The sequence below is a fragment of the Bubalus bubalis genome, chromosome 7 (genome assembly GCF_019923935.1).
Source record: "Bubalus bubalis isolate 160015118507 breed Murrah chromosome 7, NDDB_SH_1, whole genome shotgun sequence".
Classification (NCBI taxonomy): Eukaryota; Metazoa; Chordata; class Mammalia; order Artiodactyla; family Bovidae; genus Bubalus; species Bubalus bubalis.
In genome coordinates this window covers 101,486,702-101,505,005 of record NC_059163.1, presented here as the reverse complement: position 1 = coordinate 101,505,005, position 18,304 = coordinate 101,486,702, and the positions used below count along the sequence as shown (strand labels likewise).

General features: G+C 38.1%; 1 long non-coding RNA gene across 1 annotated transcript in view; it reads left to right on the top strand.

Annotated features, from left to right (window-relative positions):
- Window positions 1-14,782, top strand: part of LOC123334505 — a 48,707-nt gene extending 33,925 nt beyond the window's left edge. Inside the window, exon 3 of the long non-coding RNA XR_006552502.1 lies at window positions 14,673-14,782. This is a non-coding gene — a long non-coding RNA (uncharacterized LOC123334505). The remainder of the gene's footprint in view (window positions 1-14,672) is intronic.
- The last annotated feature ends 3,522 nt before the right edge of the window (window positions 14,783-18,304 follow it).

The following is an 18,304-nucleotide window of genomic DNA, read 5'->3' as shown; positions in this document are numbered from 1 at the left end:
CATTGTTAAGTGCCAAATTTACTGTGCAAATTCTTTTTATTTCCCCAGTTTTAGTGAGCTATAACAGCCATATAACATTGTATTAGTTTAAGGTGTATACGTATTTGTATACATATATACAGCAAAATGATTACCACAGTATTTAATATCCATCACCTCACATAGTTACAGTGTTTTCCTTGGATCTTCTTTTTATTTTTATTTATTTATTTAATTTATTTTTAATTGGAGGATAATTGCTTTACAATGTTGTGTTGGTTTCTGCTGGACAACAATGTGAGTCAGCTGGCCTTATACATTTACCCCTCCCTCAAAGCCTCTCTCCCACAGCCCCCTGATCCCACCTCTCTAGCTCATCACACACCACCAGGCTGAGCAACCTGTTGCTAGACAGCTGCTTCCCACTAGCTATCCAGTGTACACATTGCAGGGTATGTATGCCAATGCTACTCTCCAGTTCTTGGATCCTGTTAAGATACACTCTCTTAGCAACTTTCAAATAAACAACACAGTATTGTTAATGGTAGTCACCATGCTGTACATTACTTCCCCAGAATTTATTTATCTTATAACTGGAAGTCTTTATGGTTTTGGCCACCTTCAGCCATTTCCCTTAGTCCACATGAGGATACTGAAAGTGAAAGTCGCTCAACTCAGTTTAGTTCAGTAGCTCAGTCGTGTCTACTCTTTGCAACACCATGAATCACAGCATGCCAGGCCTCTTTGTCCATCACCAACTCCCGGAGTTTACTCAAACTCATGTCCATCGAGTCAGTGATGCCATCCAGCCATCTCATCCTCTGTCGTCCCCTTCTCCTCCTGCCCCCAATCCCTCCCAGCATCAGAGTCTTTTCCAATAAGTCAGCTCTTCGCATGAGGTGGCCAAAGTATTGGAGTTTCAGCTTCGGCATCAGTCCTTCCAAAGAACACCCAGGACTGATCTCCTTTAAAATGGACTGGTTGGATCTCCTTGCAGTCCAAGGGACTCTCAAGAGTCTTTTCCAACACCACAGTTCAAAAGCATCAGTTCTTCGGCGCTCAGCTTTCTTCACAGTCCAACTCTCACATCCATACGTGACCGCTGGAAAACCATAGCCTTGACTTGACAGACCTTTGTTGGCAAAGTAATGTCTCTGCTTTTCAATATGCTATCTAGGTTGGTCATAACTTTCCTTCCAAGAAGTAAGCGTCTTTTAATTTCATGGCTGCAGTCACCATCTGCAGTGATTTTGGAGCCCAAAAAAATAAAGTCTGACACTGTTTCCACTGTTTCCCCATCTATTTGCCATGAAGTGATGGGACCGGATGCCATGATCCTCACTTTCTGAATGTTGAGCTTTAAGCCAACTTTTTCACTCTCCTCTTTCACTTTCATCAAGAGGCTTTTTAGTTCCTCTTCACTTTCTGCCATAAGGGTGGTGTCATCTGCACATCTAAGGTTATTGATATTTCTCCCGGCAATCTTGATTCCAGCTTGTGCTTCTTCCAGCCCAGCATTTCTCATGATGTACTCTGCATATAAGTTAAATAAGGAGGGTCACAATATACAGCCTTGACGTACTCCTTTTCCTATTTGGAACCAGTCTGTTGTTCCATGTCCAGTTCTAACTGTTGCTTCCTGACCTGCATATAGGTTTCTCAAGAGGCAGGTCAGGTGGTCTGGGATTCCCATCTCTTGAAGAATTTTCCACAGTTTATTGTGATCCACACAGTCAAAGGCTTTGGCGTAGTCAATAAAGCAGAAATAGATGTTTTTCTGGAACTCTCTTGCTTTTTCCATGATCCAGCAGATGTTCGCAACTTGATCTCTGGTTCCTCTGCCTTTTCTAAAACCAGCTTGAACAACTGGAAGTTCACGGTTCACGTATTGCTGAAGCCTGGCTTGGAGAATTTTGAGCATTACTTTACTAGCATGTGAGATGAATGCAATTGTGCGGTAGTTTGAGCATTCTTGGCCACCTTTAAATGAAGAAGTAATAAGTAAGTCTTATACCTTCTTGTATTGCCCAAATTGTTTTCAATATGTGATGTTATTTTAATTGGAAAAGAGCACAGTAAAGTTATTTTTATTTTGTAGATAAAAATAGGAAGTTTCAACATTTGTTTTTATAGGCCGCACCAAAATATCTCTGGTATTAAAATGTCTGCTTCAAATGATCATGTCAAAATACTCTATTTTTTTAATTGGAAGATAATTAGTTTATAATGTTGTGTTGATTTCTGCCATACAATAATGCAAAAGAGCCATAAGTTTACATATGCAAGCTCCCTCTTAAGCCTCCTTTCCGTCTCCCACCCCATCCCACCCCTCTAGGTTGTCATAGAGCAACAGGTTGAACTCCCTATGTTATACAGCATCTTCCCACTAGCCATCTATTTTACATATGCTGTGCAGTTTGACTCTCTGTAACCCCATAGACTGTAGCCCATCAGGCTCCTCTGTCCATGGGGATTCTCCAGTCAAGAATACTAGTTGGGTCACCATGCCCTCCTCCAGGGGATCTTCCCAACACAGGGATCGAACCCAGGTCTCCCGCACTGCAGGTGATTCTTTACTGTCTGAGCCACCAGGGAAGCCACATATAAAATATTCATACTGAGCTTATAACTTTGAGGACTTCCCAGGTGGTACAAGTGGTAAAGAACCCACCTGCCAATGCAGGAGATACAGGTTCAATCCCTGGTCCAGGAAGATCCCCTGGAGGAGGGCATCGTGACCCACTCCAGTATTATTCCCTGGAGAATCCCACGAACAGAGGAGCCTGGCAGGCTATAGTCCATAGGGTCACAAAGAGTGGGACACGGCCAAAGTGACTTAGAATACATGCATGCATATTTATAACTTTGACCTTATAATCTCTGAACCTTAGTTAACTTATCAATAAAATAAGGGACATTACAGTCAACTCTCAGTTACTATAATATTTAAATGAGATAATATATATACAATACATAGCTCAGTGATCATTAAATTGTAGCTTTTGTTAATAGTACCTAGATACATGGTGCATGCTAAGTCGCTTCAGTTGTGTCTGTGTTTCTTATGTTTCCTGCATTTGGCAGGCGAGTTCTTTACCACTAGCACCACTGGGAAAACCCTTAGATATATGGTTGCTGCTGCTGCTGCTAAGTTGCTTCAGTCATGTCCGACTCTGTGCGGCCCCATAGACGGCAGCCCACCAGGCTCCCCCGTCCCTGGGATTCTCCAGGCAAGAACACTGGAGTGGGTTGCCATTTCCTTCTCCAATGCATGAAAGTGAAAAGGGAAAGTGAAGTCGCTCAGTCGTGTCCAACTCTTCGATATCCCATGGACTGCAGCCCACCAGGCTCCTCCGTCCATGGGATTTTCCAGGCAAGAGTACTGGAGTGGGGTGCCATTGCCTTCTCCATAGATACATGGTAGATGATATAAAATAGCTGTTTTGATTAACTATATGAGTTATTGATTTTACCTAGCTATATTTTGTGTGTTAGCTCATTTCTACTGAATATTTACTATGTAAGAGGAATCATGGGGCTTCTCAGGTGGCTCAGTGGTAAAGAATCCACCTGCCAATTCAGGAGATGCGGGTTCGATCCCTGGGTTGAGAAGATCCCCTGGAGAAGGAAATGGCAACCCACTCCAACATTCTGGCCTGGGAAATTCCGTAGACAGAGCAGTCTGGCAGGCTACAGACCATGAGGTCACAAAGACAACCTGGTGACTGAGCAAGAGGAATCATACTGTCTTATTTTAAGTCATTCAAACCTCAAAATAACCTGTGGTGTACATAGTATTATCATCTATATTTTATAGATGAAAAACTGCACCTTAGGGAAGTTAAGGAATTGACCAAAATTATATAGCTAGGATCTAGCAAAGCTTGCATTTAGATCTTTGCAGTTTGATCCAAAGTTTTTGTCCTTAACTAGTCTACTGTAACACAAATCTGAACCATTTTAAAATTATGAAAGCATTATTACACTGGTTATAAATCAATTCATCCAAGAAGTTATTTTAATTTGAGTCTAGCAAAAAGAACTGTAGAATCAGCTGAAAATATTTTGAATAACATCCAGAAATTAGAACCTTGTCATTGCAGTTTTTCCTAATGATATAACCCTGTTCAATAGTGCTGCATTGAATAACTTCTGAAAATCCTACTCTAAATTCTCAGCAGAATGTGGATTCATGCTTTTTATAAATACCTAAGATGAAAGTTTTTCAAGTTAATTCATTTACTAATTACAATTTGACTAGGTCAGTCTAGAAAACTACTGTAAAAGAATCAAGCTATGAAAAAGAAGCAATCTATTACAAAAGAGCAGTATAGACACTCTTTCTCAGGTGTTATACTGACATGACTCCATTCATAAGTATAAAATTACTAAAATGAGAAGAGAATAATGAGACTTTAAAAGATACTAATTGAAGTCATTATATAAGCAATTTACAAGTTATTTGAGCTGAATCTAAAAGAGTGAGTGAGTGAGTGAAGTCGCTGAGTCGTGTCCAACTGTTTGCGATCCCGTGGATTGTAGCCTACCAGGCTTCTCGGTCCATGGAAGTCTCCAGGCAAGAATACTGGAGTGGGTTGCCATTTGAATCTAAAAGGACTAGATTAATTGGAAAAATACATTGGTAAAAACTTTAGACAATGTTCTAGCAAGTATCTCTCTAAGGCTATTGCAGTTACCAACACAAATAGATTAAGTTCAGTAAAAGTAAGTGCCATGAAAAAGTAACATGAAATTAGACTCCAAGAACCTGAGTTACTACAAAGGCTGAATCTCAGGTTTGAACATCGAATTAGAAAGTCAAATAGGTACCTTTAAAAAGCATCTGACTCGCACTGTTGTTGTTCAGTCACTCAGTCATGTCCAACTCCTTGCGACCCCATGGACTGCAGCACACCAGGCTTCCCTGTCCTTCACCTTTTCCCAGAGTTCGCTCAAGCTCATGTCCATTGAGTTGGTGATGCCATCCAACCATTTCGTCCTCTGCCATCCCTTTTTCCTCCTACCTTCAATCTTTCCCTGCATCAGGGTCTTTTCCAATGAGTCAGCTCTTTGTATCAGGTGGCCAAACTATTGGAATGGCAGCTTCAGCATCAGTCCTTCCAATGAATTTTCAGGATTGATTACCCTTAGGATTGACTGATTTGATCTCCTTGCAGTCCAAGGGGCTCTCAAGAGTCTACTCCAGCACCACAGTTGGAAAGAATCCATTCTTCGGCACTCAACCTTCTTTATAGTCATAGCTAAATTTTTTCGTTGGTAAATACTTTAGCTTCTAAAAAAAAAAAAAAAACTGAGTGCCTAACATCTTCCTGCTGGCTACCAGGATAAGGCAGAATTGTATAAGAAATTATTTTTTTTATATGTTCATGAGGTACAGAGGTACATAGAGGAGAGAAGGATTATATGCAGAGATCAGTAAGAAAAGATTTAGCTAGGATATTACAGAAGACATCTTTGAAAGATAAATAGAACTTTTCCAGGTGATTCCCATGAAGAAAAGCATTACAGGGAAAAGGACTAATATGAGCAAAAACACAGGCAGCATAAAACAATAGGATAATTTTGAGTAAATTGCATGCTCTTCAACACGGCTGAACATGAATTTTGTGGAAAGAAATGTCACGAGAGGTAAAGCAGGTGATTCACAGAGGATCTTTACTATAATTGTAGTCTAAGCTTTATTCAAGGTCAGTGGGGAGACACTGAAAGATTTATATCAGTGAAGTAATGTGGTCATCTGATGTTTTAAATCAATCACTTCTATCACTTTGATGGAGGACTCTTGTATCATTATGAAATATTTCTCTATGCTTCCAGTAATACATCTTGCATTAAAACCTATTTTGATCTTAGCATAGCCATACCAATTTTATTTTGGTTAGAGTCTGTAAGGTATGGACTTCGTAATCATAGTTTGTAACCATACAAACCCAAAGTTTGTACTTTGAACATTTCTGCATACTAATATGTTAAAAAAAAAAGTTGCAACATATAGGTAGGGACTTTTACCTGATCTGACAATCTTAATCTTTAATTAAATGTTAATCCATTTATTTATTTAGTGTAAATTCACTGCTATAACTGTTTGCTATTTGTCCTTTCTGTTCTATATTCCTTTTTTCTTTCCATTCTTTACTCTTGAATTAGTTACGTAATTTTTACTGTTAATTCTCCTCCCTCCCACCATTATCTTACTAGTTGTATAATTTTTAAATTTTATTTTAGCAGTTACTCTGGAGCAGGGTTTCTTGGCCATGTTGTGACTGACATTTTGGACTGAAGAATTCTTTATGGGATAGGAGGGGGCTGTTTGTGTATAAGATTTTTTTTATCATCCATGGTCTCCACCCACTAAATAACAATAGTACCACCCATGCTCCTACAATCATGACAATCAAAAATGTCTTTAGACACTGTCACATATCCCCCGTGGGGCATGATCTCTCTTTTTGAGAATCACTGCTCTAGAGTTGGGCTGTCCAATATATTAGTTAGTAGCCACATGTGAGAACTTGAAATGTGACTAGTCTAAATTGAGATGTGGAATAAAAAGTAAGACACCAGATTTTGAAGACTTAATATTATTTTAAGGATCCTCATTAATAATTTTATTATAGATTCTATTATTAATAATTAAATTGAATATAAATAATTAAATTATTATTAATATTACATCAATACTTAAATTGTAGATGTACTAGATTAGAGATATATTATTAAAATTAATTTCACATTTATTTTTACTTGTTTTAATATAGCTGCTAGAAACTGAAGATTCACTTATGTGATGCTCATTTGTAGCTTGCATTGTATTTCAATTGGGCATCACTTCTCTCGAGATTATGACATACATCCTTCGTTTATTCAAGTCTATGATAAACCTGGATTTTTACAAAGTACCAGACAATGCAAGGATTCTGGACCACTTCACTCTGCTCCTTCTCTCCTCTTGTGCTATTGCCATCAGGTATTTTAGTTCTAGAGATTACAAATGTCCTTTGACATTACTATTATTGTTTTATACAATAATGTTATACTATTATACATGTTCTAATGTTATACAATAATGGTTATAATGTTAACCCACGTTTGACCCTTTCTGTGCTATTTACTTCTGCTTGCATTGCTTGCTTCTATCGAGGCTCATTTCTTTCTAACTGAAGCTCTGCCTTTTTATTTCTTTGAATGCACACCTACGATTGATTAAGTCTCTCAATAGTTTTCTTTTTCTGAAAGTATCATTTATTACAGATAAATGAATCTTTACATATGTAAACACTCATGTGGCCACAGCCTAGATAAAGCACTCTAGAAGAATTTCCAGCAGGCTAGGAGGCTCCATTATGCCCTCCTAACCAATAGTTCCCGAAAGCTAATACTATCCTGACCTTTATAACCACAGATTAATCTTGTCTGCTTTCAATCTTCATATAAATGGACTTATAATGCAATACGTACTGTTGTGTGTCTGCTTTCTTTTGCACAACATTGTGTCTATGAGATTCATTCATTTTGTGGCATGTAGCAGTTTTCTGAATAGTATTCCATTGTATAAATATATCATAGATGGTTTATCCATTATATTAATGCAGATTTCAATTGTTTTAGAAAACTAAGATTATGACTAAGGCTACTTTGACTATTCTTGTACATTTACTAGGTGAACATAGGCACTAATTATACTAGGAATGAAATTGCTGATCATTTAATAGTAGGCCATTTAACACATGCCACCAAACAGATTTCCAAAGTGGCTGTGCTATACACAAACCTTGATACTTAATTTCTTCACGTCCTTACTAACCCTGCGGTATACAGCCTTTCTGTTAGAGAGCAGTCTTTGGGTGGCTATGTCTTAGGCTTATATGCTTCTGTTCTTCTGGCTTCCCTTTTCACTCTTTAATGGTGTCTTTTGATGTACATAAATTCTTTATTTCAATGAAGTCCAATTTTCCAATCTTCTTTTTTGTGTCTAGTATGTTTTGTTTAGGAAATAATTGCTTACCAGAAGACCATGAAAATAGGTTTTTTTTTTTTTATTTAGTCTACAAGTTTTATCATTTAACTTTTACACTTAGTTCTATGATCCATCTTAAATTACTTTAATTTTTGAAGGATATTTTTGCCTGTTGGGAATTCTAAGATACTTGTTTTCATTTGCCTACAGAAACTGTCCTATTTTTTGTTATTTTCATCACTTATGTTGGGAAGTCTTATTGTTTTTCTACTGGGTCCTTCCAAAATTTTCTATGTTATTTATTTATTTATTTGGCCATACTACATGGCATGTGGGATCTTAGTTCTCTGACCAGGGATAGAACCTGCATCCCTGAAGTGGAAGCAGAGTCCTAATCACTGGATCACTAGTGAAGTCCCCAAGATTCTCTCTTTATATTTCCCTTTCAGCAGCTTGACTAATAATGTGTCTAGATGGGTTTTTTTTTTTAAATTATCCTGCTTGAAGTTTATAACCCGTCTAGATTATGTGACTTTATATCTTTCATAATTTTTAAAAAATTTAGTTCTTCATATATTCCAATATTTCTCTGTCCTCTCCTTTCTAGGACTCAGATTATGTATATATTAGCAAATGTCACCATGCTCCAGAATGCTTCTGCTCTTTTCTGCCATGTTTTCTGATCTTTCTTGTGTTTCATCAAGCCTGTCTTCAGTCATGTCTAATCTGCCACTGAGTTCATTAGCTAGGTTCTTGACTTGCTATCATTTTTAGTTCTAGAATTTTAAAGAATTTTTAAAATAGTTTCAGTTTTCTGTTGAAATCCCTTACCTTTTCACACTTTTCTTAAATGTTTTGATTTACAGTTATTTTAAAGTTCATGTGTAATAAATACAATATATGGATCTCTATGTGCTTGTTTCTTTTATCTTTTTTTTTTTCTTCCCTCTCTCTGTTAGGTCATTGTCATGTCCTGGTATACCTATGTTGTGTGTGAAAATTTGGAGTGCTAACTTGAAGCTCTGGATAATGCTTTCTATCTCTTTCTCCAAAAAAGATTTACGTTTTTTTTTCCCCCTGTCAGCAGTTAGAATAGGGATAGTGATGTCGCTGAGTGGTGCCCGACTTTGTGACCCCAGGGACAGTAGCCTGCACCAAGCTCCTCCGTCCATGAGATTTTCCAGGCAAGGGTACTGGAGTGGGTTGCTATTTCCTTCTCCAGGGAATCTTCCCAACCCAGGGATCTAACCCAGGTCTCCTGCATTGTAGACAGATGCTTTACCCTCTGAGCCACCAGGGATATATCACGTTAAATGTACTCCTGGATTGTATTGATTCTAAGCTGAATTTCAGCCTTTGTGATAGCTCTATATTTTTAGTTTGTACTATTTCCAGGGTGTTTCCTTTCCTGAGTCTCAGCTGAAAGTCTGAAGGGTTTACCATAGCCTCTTTTCTTTAATGGTCCTTGAACTCCAAATTTTGTCTCTCCAGCACTGTAAAACTGATGAAATTCCTGCTCAGTTTATCACTCTCTTGGCCAGTGAGTTCTGTTAGATGTCTAACCCCCTCATTCTATACCATGCACAGTGAGCATGTGTCTGGGGCGGGGAGTGGGGGGATAAGTAGCACAGCCTGTTGGGATCATCTCAATTTGTGCACCTTCTCCCCAAGGTCTTGATTCATGGGTTCTAGTTCCTAGACACCTAACTGTCTGATGCTTCAAAACCAAGAAAATAATCAACAGATGATGGATAGTGGTACCACTCACTGAACAGGGCTGACACGATAAAAAAAAATTGAGAGGTTATGCTGGAAAGGGATGTGTGCAAGAGGAAGAGATAATAAATCCTGCTTTGATAATGTTTAAGGTGTTTGCTGCTCTGCTAAACAAAGAAAACCACTAAGCAACTGGATGGAGGGTAAGTGGTTTGGCCTATTGATATTGATACAAATGTGTAAGTTGTCTGAATATAAGTGATGCTTAAAATTATGAGGTCAGAATTTACCTTAGGGTCCAGTGGTTAAGGATCTGTGCTTCCATTGCAAGGGGTGTGTGTTCGATCCCTCGTCAGGGAACTAATATCCCATATTCTGTGTGGTGTGGCCAAAAGACAAAAAAAAATTATAAGGTGAGATGCAATCATGAAGGTAGAGTTTTATATTTAGGATACATGAACAAGCTTAATAAACAACTCTGGAAAACTCATGTATTTAAGATGATATAATGAATATCTGTTTAGTCTCAATTATATACAAGAATATTTCAGTAGTCTTAGAAAACTGTCAACCCTTTTTTTTAACCATTCTACAACAAATTATTTCTTCCAAATGCTAGTTTATAATCTTTGCTCCTATAGTTCTAAATGAACAAAACTAGCATGTTAGTAGATCCATAGGGAAGCTGTTAGGTATTTCCGTAAAGATTTATGTTTGCAGAACATAGCATAAACACCAGAAAGATATAAATGAAACACAGGTAGCATATAAAAGTTCAAGCTGAAATTGATATGGTATTACTGGTTTAGAAAGTAAGCTCTGAAGTATACTACAGTTTGTAGAATCTGTCAACATTTTATCCTGCTTTTCCCACTTATAAGTTGTATGACCTTGGGAAAGATGCTTAATCTCTCCAAGCCTCAGTTTTCTTATTGGGAAAATAAAAATAATAGCAGTCCCTATTCCACTGGGATGCTGTGAGAATGAAACGGAATGATGTAAGTAAAGTGTTAAGCACAGTGGCATGCATATAATGAACTACACATAGATATGAAAAGGCATATAACTTCTAAAGACTAAATTATATGAAGGTAAAATTGGTATGATATTAAAACCTCTGTTAAATTCAAGCTTAAAACACCTTTTACCTATGTCTAAATGCCAGGGGAAATTTAGTTGCAACATTTTTTACCCCTCCGATAACCAAAACTGATTCAACTTTGAATATTTCCTTTTTCCATATGTCTCTCCCAGAATAAAAATAAAGATGAACTTCCCACATAAATTGACCAACATTTTGTTGAAGTATGAGTGGCTGTGATCCTTGATTGAACTGCGTTTGCCTACATAACTGATGAAAGAAAGTGAAAGTGAAGTCGCTCAGTCGCGTCTGACTCTTTGCGACTCCATGGACACCAGACTCCTCTGTCCATGGGGTTTTCTAGGCAAGAGTACTAGAGTGGGTTGCCATTTCCTTCTCCAGGGAATCTTCCTGACCCAGGGATCAAACCCAAGTCTCCCGCCTTGTAGACAGATGCTTTACCGTCTGAGCCACCAGCGAAGTCCTACATAACTGATGAGAGGAAAGTTATATTATCTAAAATGTAAAAGTGTATGCTCCCAGGTGGCACTAGTGGTGAAGAACCTGCCTGCCAATGCAGGAGACGTATCAGATGCAGGTTCAAACCCTGGGTTGGCAGGATCCGCTGGCGAAGGAAATGGCAACCCACTCCAGTATTCTTACCCGAAGAATTCCATGGACAGAGGAGCCTGGTGGGCTACAGTCCACAGGGTTGCAAAGAGTCAGACATGACTGAAGCGAATGCACAGCACAATGCATGCTAGGTTTATCAGATGTTAGGCTACATTTAACCATACTGCTGGGAGATCTAGGCATTGCTCCTTTTTAAATTCTGAATGATCAGAATATTTCTGGGGAATTGATTCTCCTAAATCAAGCACAAAATTTGTGTTTGGCCAAGATGACAACTTCACTTTGGAAACCAATGAACTTCAATAATTCAAAAGCTAAATGCTTGCTATTTTATCCCAAGATAATAATTAAGTTTACACTCAACAGTGACTAACCAAAGCAGTGACTTTACTTTCGTCTTCAGAGATTTTTGGAACATTTTTTACCTGTAATACTGTCTCCATCTGAGTGTGCTTGGTTAATGTACATTAATACATTCAGAAAGCATTCTTCTTTCAAGAAATTCCCTTCACCTGTGTGGATGACAACAAAGAAACTTGGTTCTGCACTCTCATTTTCCTTACACTTTACAAGTTAGAAATTTGAAAATAAGATTGCTATCTTGTATCTTTAAGACTTTCAGTTGTAGATGGTAGAAATACAATACAAATTATTTGGTATTCAAAACAAATGATCCCCCCACCTAGTAACTGCAGTGTACAGGAATGGTGCTGGCTTAGACAGATAAATCAAGGGTTTCAGAAACACCATCAGAATCATCAGCGTTATCATCTTCATCGATCTCTCTGTGTCTCTTTCTGTATTTCTCTCATCTCTCTTATCTCTCTGATAAAAGAGGTGTATTGGGGTTTTTGTCACTGCTTTAATAAATCACCACCTTTAATGGCTTCAAATAACACAAATTTATTCTTATAAAGTTCTAGAGGTCAGAAGTCCTAAATAAGTCTTGCAGGGCTAAAATCCGGGTGTGGGTGCTGCGCCACTCCTTTCGATGGTAGCATTCCCAGGACATGCAGTTTCTCTGTGGTTTTCAAGGTCTACTTCCTGGCACCGAAGTGGCCTAGGTGGGGAGCTGGGAGTTGACAGCACCTTCCCTAGCGCTGTGTAAGACAGCAACAGGAGCAGCGGTTTCCTCTTGGGACGGCTGTGCTGTGTGATGATCAGAATCTGTTCCCAGGCACCTAACTTCAAGTTTGGTTCTCTGGGCCTTCCAGCAGTTCTGTGAGGCAGCCAATATCCTTTTAATAAACTCCTTTTCCTGCTTAATCAGCTAAAGAGAGTTAGCTTCAAGTGCTTGAAATTGAGGGTGATGACTGACTTATCTACCTCAGAGAGTTAGTGTGGTGATGAAACAGAATACTAAAGTTGTCACACAAGTTGGCTGCCTTGATTTGCCTGCGGCTCATTCCCCTAGCACATCATCTGTACCCAAGTCCCTTGTTTCAGGGTTGGCTTTTGAGGGAACACAATGAAGACAGACCATGCTGATGGAAGGAAAATGGTATGTTTTGACTTTGAATATTTCAGATTAGAAAGAGGCATTCAAAACTAAAATTCCAGAGTGATTCCTCTACTTTCATTTTCTTCTATTCAAAGTGTTAATATAGTGAATTTTATTTTTTAAAAGTTGAGATCATTCCCCTAGCTTTCTGTGCCACTGATGATTCTGGCATACAATTTTTATTTAAAAAAAAAAAAATTGGTAAAATTCCCTAAGTAGGATTGTCTTTTTAATATATCATCTTTTTGTTTATCCCAGAGGTAAAGGTTTAATATGTTTGCACAGAAAATAGTGCTGATATTTGAGAATTTGTTTAAAAGAAGATTAATATTTTATAATATTCAACTGATTGAAATGTAGTTTACAAGAAAAACTAATTACTTTTACAGAGTAGTTGAAAACCTTAGACCTAGAATATATGAATGATTTTCATTTGAACAAATTAAGAGAATTGATTCATCTTTGTGGCAAAACGATCCAGTTACATTTAGTCAGGGAACATTCACAATGTTGGACTCAGTGTTTCTGGAAACCAAAAAAAAAAAACTAGAGCACATTTTCCCTGCAGGCTCTAACTTGAAAATTCAATTAAGATTTATTGATAAAAGACTGCACCAGCTAAAATATATTATCCTAATTTACAAATCAATAAGCATTTCTGTGATTTTTATGCACTATAAATTATATAATTTAATTTATGCCTATCTGATATCCAAATGTGTTGGTAAATGAGATGCCTAAAGCAATGAGTGGGGGTAGAATATAATTCTGTTAATGTTGAAAAGAGGTGACATTTTTATTCTAATCATAACAGAGCTTATGTGGACGTTTTAACAACTTGCATACTAAACTTATTATATTTATATAGTGTCCCTTCTGTCTCCAGTCTTTTACACCTGGCCAATTCACCCACACACCCTAAAGACAGACTGAAAGCACCAAGAAAAGTTTTAGGCAATTCTCCTCAAATTTTCCAATTTCTCTTTCCCAAAACTCATACGTCCTCCTAACATGCTTTGGTTTTCCGATAGCCTCATGTGGAACAGGGTTTCAGGTGGGCTGAATTCAGAACACTGAGCGACAAGCTGGCAGCATTTCTTGGTTTAGGTACCTGCGGCAAGTCTCCTTGGAGACCTTTGTTTTGCTCTTAGTTACGTAAGACGTCCAGGCACCTGTTCTCTTGAGAGTGAGTCTCACAACCTGATGTTTTTCCTCACAACTTCGTGAAGCAGAGAGCCTGTCTCCAGAGTAAGGCTTGGGAATTTTGCATACTAGTGAAAAAGCTGCTTGGGGGAAAAAAAATGAACCAGATTTTTAATAACTTCCTTTTTGAGATTCGTAGTTTTCTGACAGATTGAGGTGGTTCAGTCCAAGATTTTTCACTGGATAAGAGCAGTGAGGGCTTCAAAGTAGAATTCTCCCTCAGTGATTTGTGCTTAAGATCCAGTCAACCCAAGAACTTCAATACCCAAGGGAAGCAGCTTTGGTCAAGGCACATGTGAGAAATAGGTACTTCAGGAGCTTCCAGTAACACCCTAGCATGTTATCACCTTTGGAGATCAGTTGCTGGTTATGTGTAAGTATAAACCTGAAGCCTAGCTATGGCATAACTGTACAGGACCGAAGAGCTCTGGGCAAGAAAGGACATCACTGTGGCAATAGATTCATACTCCTCAGATTGTGCAGAACAGATGCTCAATAGAGACACCAAGTATGATAGCAAAATACCTGTGGTTCAAAGGCCTCAAAACACTTTTTGATTCTCTCTCTTCACATCTTTTTAGAAGTTGAATTGACCATAGTGGACAGTTTCTTATGGAGAGGCCACAGGAGGTGGACATTGGTGTTCCTGCAAATATGAGGATGAAGTATGCCAAGCTGATGAATTAAGCTGTGAGTTTCATGCTTTCGTTCAGTCATGTCTGACTCTGTGACCCCATGGACTGTAGCTCACTAGGCTCCTCTGTCCACATAATTTTCCAGGCAAGAATACTGCAGTGGGTTGCCATTTCCTAGTCCAGGGAATCTTCTTGACTAGGGATTGAACCCATGTCTCTTGCATCTCCTATGTTGGCAGACAGATTCTTTACCACTGACCCACCTGGGAACCAGCTCTGTTTACTTCTAGAGTTTTGACAGCCTCCCTCTATTCCTGTGTCTCTGGATATATTGCAAAACTTTAGATCACAGATTTATTTTTCAGTGCAAAATGCAACTGAATAAAAATGTAATTGATAAGTTTATTTTTAAATATCCACATAACTCAAAATATTAGGAATAATTTAAAAACAAAGAAAACAATATTTAGGTGTATAATAGCCTGTTTTACAAATCTCAAAGTGCTTGAGTGAACAATAGGTAGCTGACTTTCTGAGAAAGATGCTGAGACTGATTGAATAATAAAATGGCCATTCTCAGTTTTAGAATGAATGGGGGCAAGTAGGAGAAGACCGAGACAAAAACAAGACCAGGTATAGCCCAGAACTTGAAGTTGTTTGTCTTATCTCTGTTCAAACCAGATTCACACTTGCACTTCTTATATGGCTGGCACCTAATGAGAAAACAAACCTTTGGACAAAAATAAGTTAGGAAATAAAATGAAAGAAAGTATCCCATCTTACAAAATCAGATTTTTAAAATAAAATACAAGGTCTACTTAGGAAAAATTGTGGGATATAAAAAATATACATAAATGTACAGTTAACTCTTGAACAACAGGAGTTCAGACTGCACAGATCCACTTATACACTGATTTTTTTTCAATAATAAATCCTACTGTACTATATGCTCTGCAGTTTTTGGAATCTAAGGATATGAAATTGCAGATGCAAAGGACAGACTATAAGTTACACTTGGATTTTCCACTGCTTAGAGAATCAGCACCCCAACAAAGTAGGTTATTCTAAAGTCAACTATACTTTGATTCAGTATATAAACACTCAATAACACAAACATGAAGGACCTACTGTGTAGCACGGGGAACTCTACTCAATATTCTGTAATAGCCTATATGTGAAAAGAACTGGAAAAAGAATGGCTATATTAATATGTATATATATAACTGAACCACTTTGCTGTATACCTGAAACTAACACAACACTGTAAATCAACTATACCCCAATATAGAATAAGAACCAACTTAAAAATAATACTAATACAAACATGAAATTTCTCCAAAGATTAGTAAGGTAATTCAGTATCATCCCAAACAGAATCCCAAAGAGATTTCTTGTTTTCTTTTGAACTTGAAAAAATAATAGTAGAGTTCATCTATAAAAATAAATGAGTAGAGCCAGAAAATTTCTGCAAAAGAAAATTTATGTGGAGGAAATATACCTACCAGATATTAATTATGTAAAATTTCAATATTAAGGAATGTTATTATTAGCCAAGTAAAATTCTGTGAAACAAAAGAGATTTCAAAAATAAACCTCCAAACAAAAAGGAATTTAGTATATAATAAATGCTGCTTTTACTATTTAGTTGCCAAGTTATGTCCAACTCCTTTGCTACCCCATGGACTGTAGCCTGCCAGGCTCCTCTATCCATGGGATTTCCCAGGCAAGAATACTGGAGTGGGTTGCTATTTCCTTCTCCAGGGGATCTTCCCAAGCCAGGGATCGAACCCATGTCTCCTGCATTGCAGGCAGATTCTTTATCACTGAACTACCTGGGAAGGCACATAATGCATAAATGTTTTCAAATTATTGAGGGAAAATGGCTTATTCAGTAAGTGATGTTGGAACAACTGGGAGAACAATTTAGAAAGTTTTTTTTAATTTTCAAATATGTAAGTATTTATTGTAAAAATAAAATCATAAAAACTAAAAAAAAGATGAATTAAAAAATAATTTTAGAGTAGGAGTCTTTTTATGGTAACATTGAAAATCTAGAATTCATTAAGGAATAGATTAATATATTTGACTAGATAAAAACTAAGGACTCATGCAAGACAAAACAAATACTTCAAATAAGATAAAATACAACCAACTAACTGGAGAAAAATTGTTTGTAATATATATCAGTAAAATTCTGATTTCTTTAATATACAAAAAACACTTGCTAATCAATTTTAAAAAAGCAACCACATAAAAATTGACATAGAGTATATATGTCATAGACTTATAAATAGATTTAACATATTTTATTTAACAAAGAAATGATGCAAGCATAAAACACAATCTCCTTGCTACTGCTGCTGCTAAGTCGCTTCAGTCGTGTCCGACTTTGTGCGACCCCATAGATGGCCGCCTACCAGGCTCCCCCGTCCCTGGGATTCTCCAGGCAAGAACACTGGAGTGGGTTGCCATTTCCTTCTCCAATGCGTGAAAGTGAAGTCACTTAGTTGTGTCCAACCCTTAGCGACCGCATGGACTGCAGCCTACGAGGCTCCTCTGCCCATGGGATATTCCAGGCAAGAGTACTGGAGTGGGTCGCCAGTGCCTTCTCCAATCTCCTTATGAGTCTTAATTCTAGTAGGTAGGCCTGATGCTCAGCTGGTAAACCCTTGTAGGGCTAGACTAGTTGCTTATGACTGATGCCCTATCTGACTGATCAGAACTCACACCCTTTCTAGTTATAAAATATCCTCTCTGCTAGTACAGGATTGACAGACAATAAACCAATAAATTTCAGAGTTTCTCAACCTTTGTGGTATTGACATTCTGGGCGAGATAGCTCTTTATGTCAGGGACTGTCCTGTACATTGTAGGATGTGTAATAACATCTCTGGCCTCTACCCACTATGCCAGCAGTAGCAGCTTCTTCTCTCCAGTTGTGAGAACCAAAATTGCTTCTAGACTTTGTCAAATGCCCCTGCCCCTATTGACAAACACCAGTATGTATAAATGCCGGGTAGAATATTAGGAAAAATTATAAAGGAAAATAAAGTTGGATGAAGAGAGGCAGGTGCTTCTTTCAATGGGGTAGTAGGATAAGAGCCATCTGAAAAGATGACATCTGAGCAGCAACTTGAAATGAAAAAATCATCCCGTTTTATTAGAGGGAAAAGAATTCCAGGCAGAGTGAATAGTAAGAGCAAAGATTCTGAAAGCTGAACACGTCTGGCCTTGGTAAAGAATAGCAAGAAGGCCACCAGTTGGAGCAGAGGGAGACAGAGAGAGTGGGGTTGATAGACAAGGTCAGAGAGGAAGACAGGCGGCAGATCTTTTAGAATCTTGTAGGCCGTGGTGCATGTTCAGTCACTTCAGTTGTGTTCAACTCTTTTTGACCTGGGGACTGTAGCCCGGCAGGCTTCTCTGTCCATGGGATTCTCCAGGCAGGAAAACTGGAGTGGGTTGCCATGCCCTCCTCCAAGGGATCTTCCCAACCCAGGAATCAAACCCATATCTCCAGCGTCTCCTGGATTGCAAATAGGTTCTACACCCACTGAGTCACCTGGGAAGCCTAGGCCATG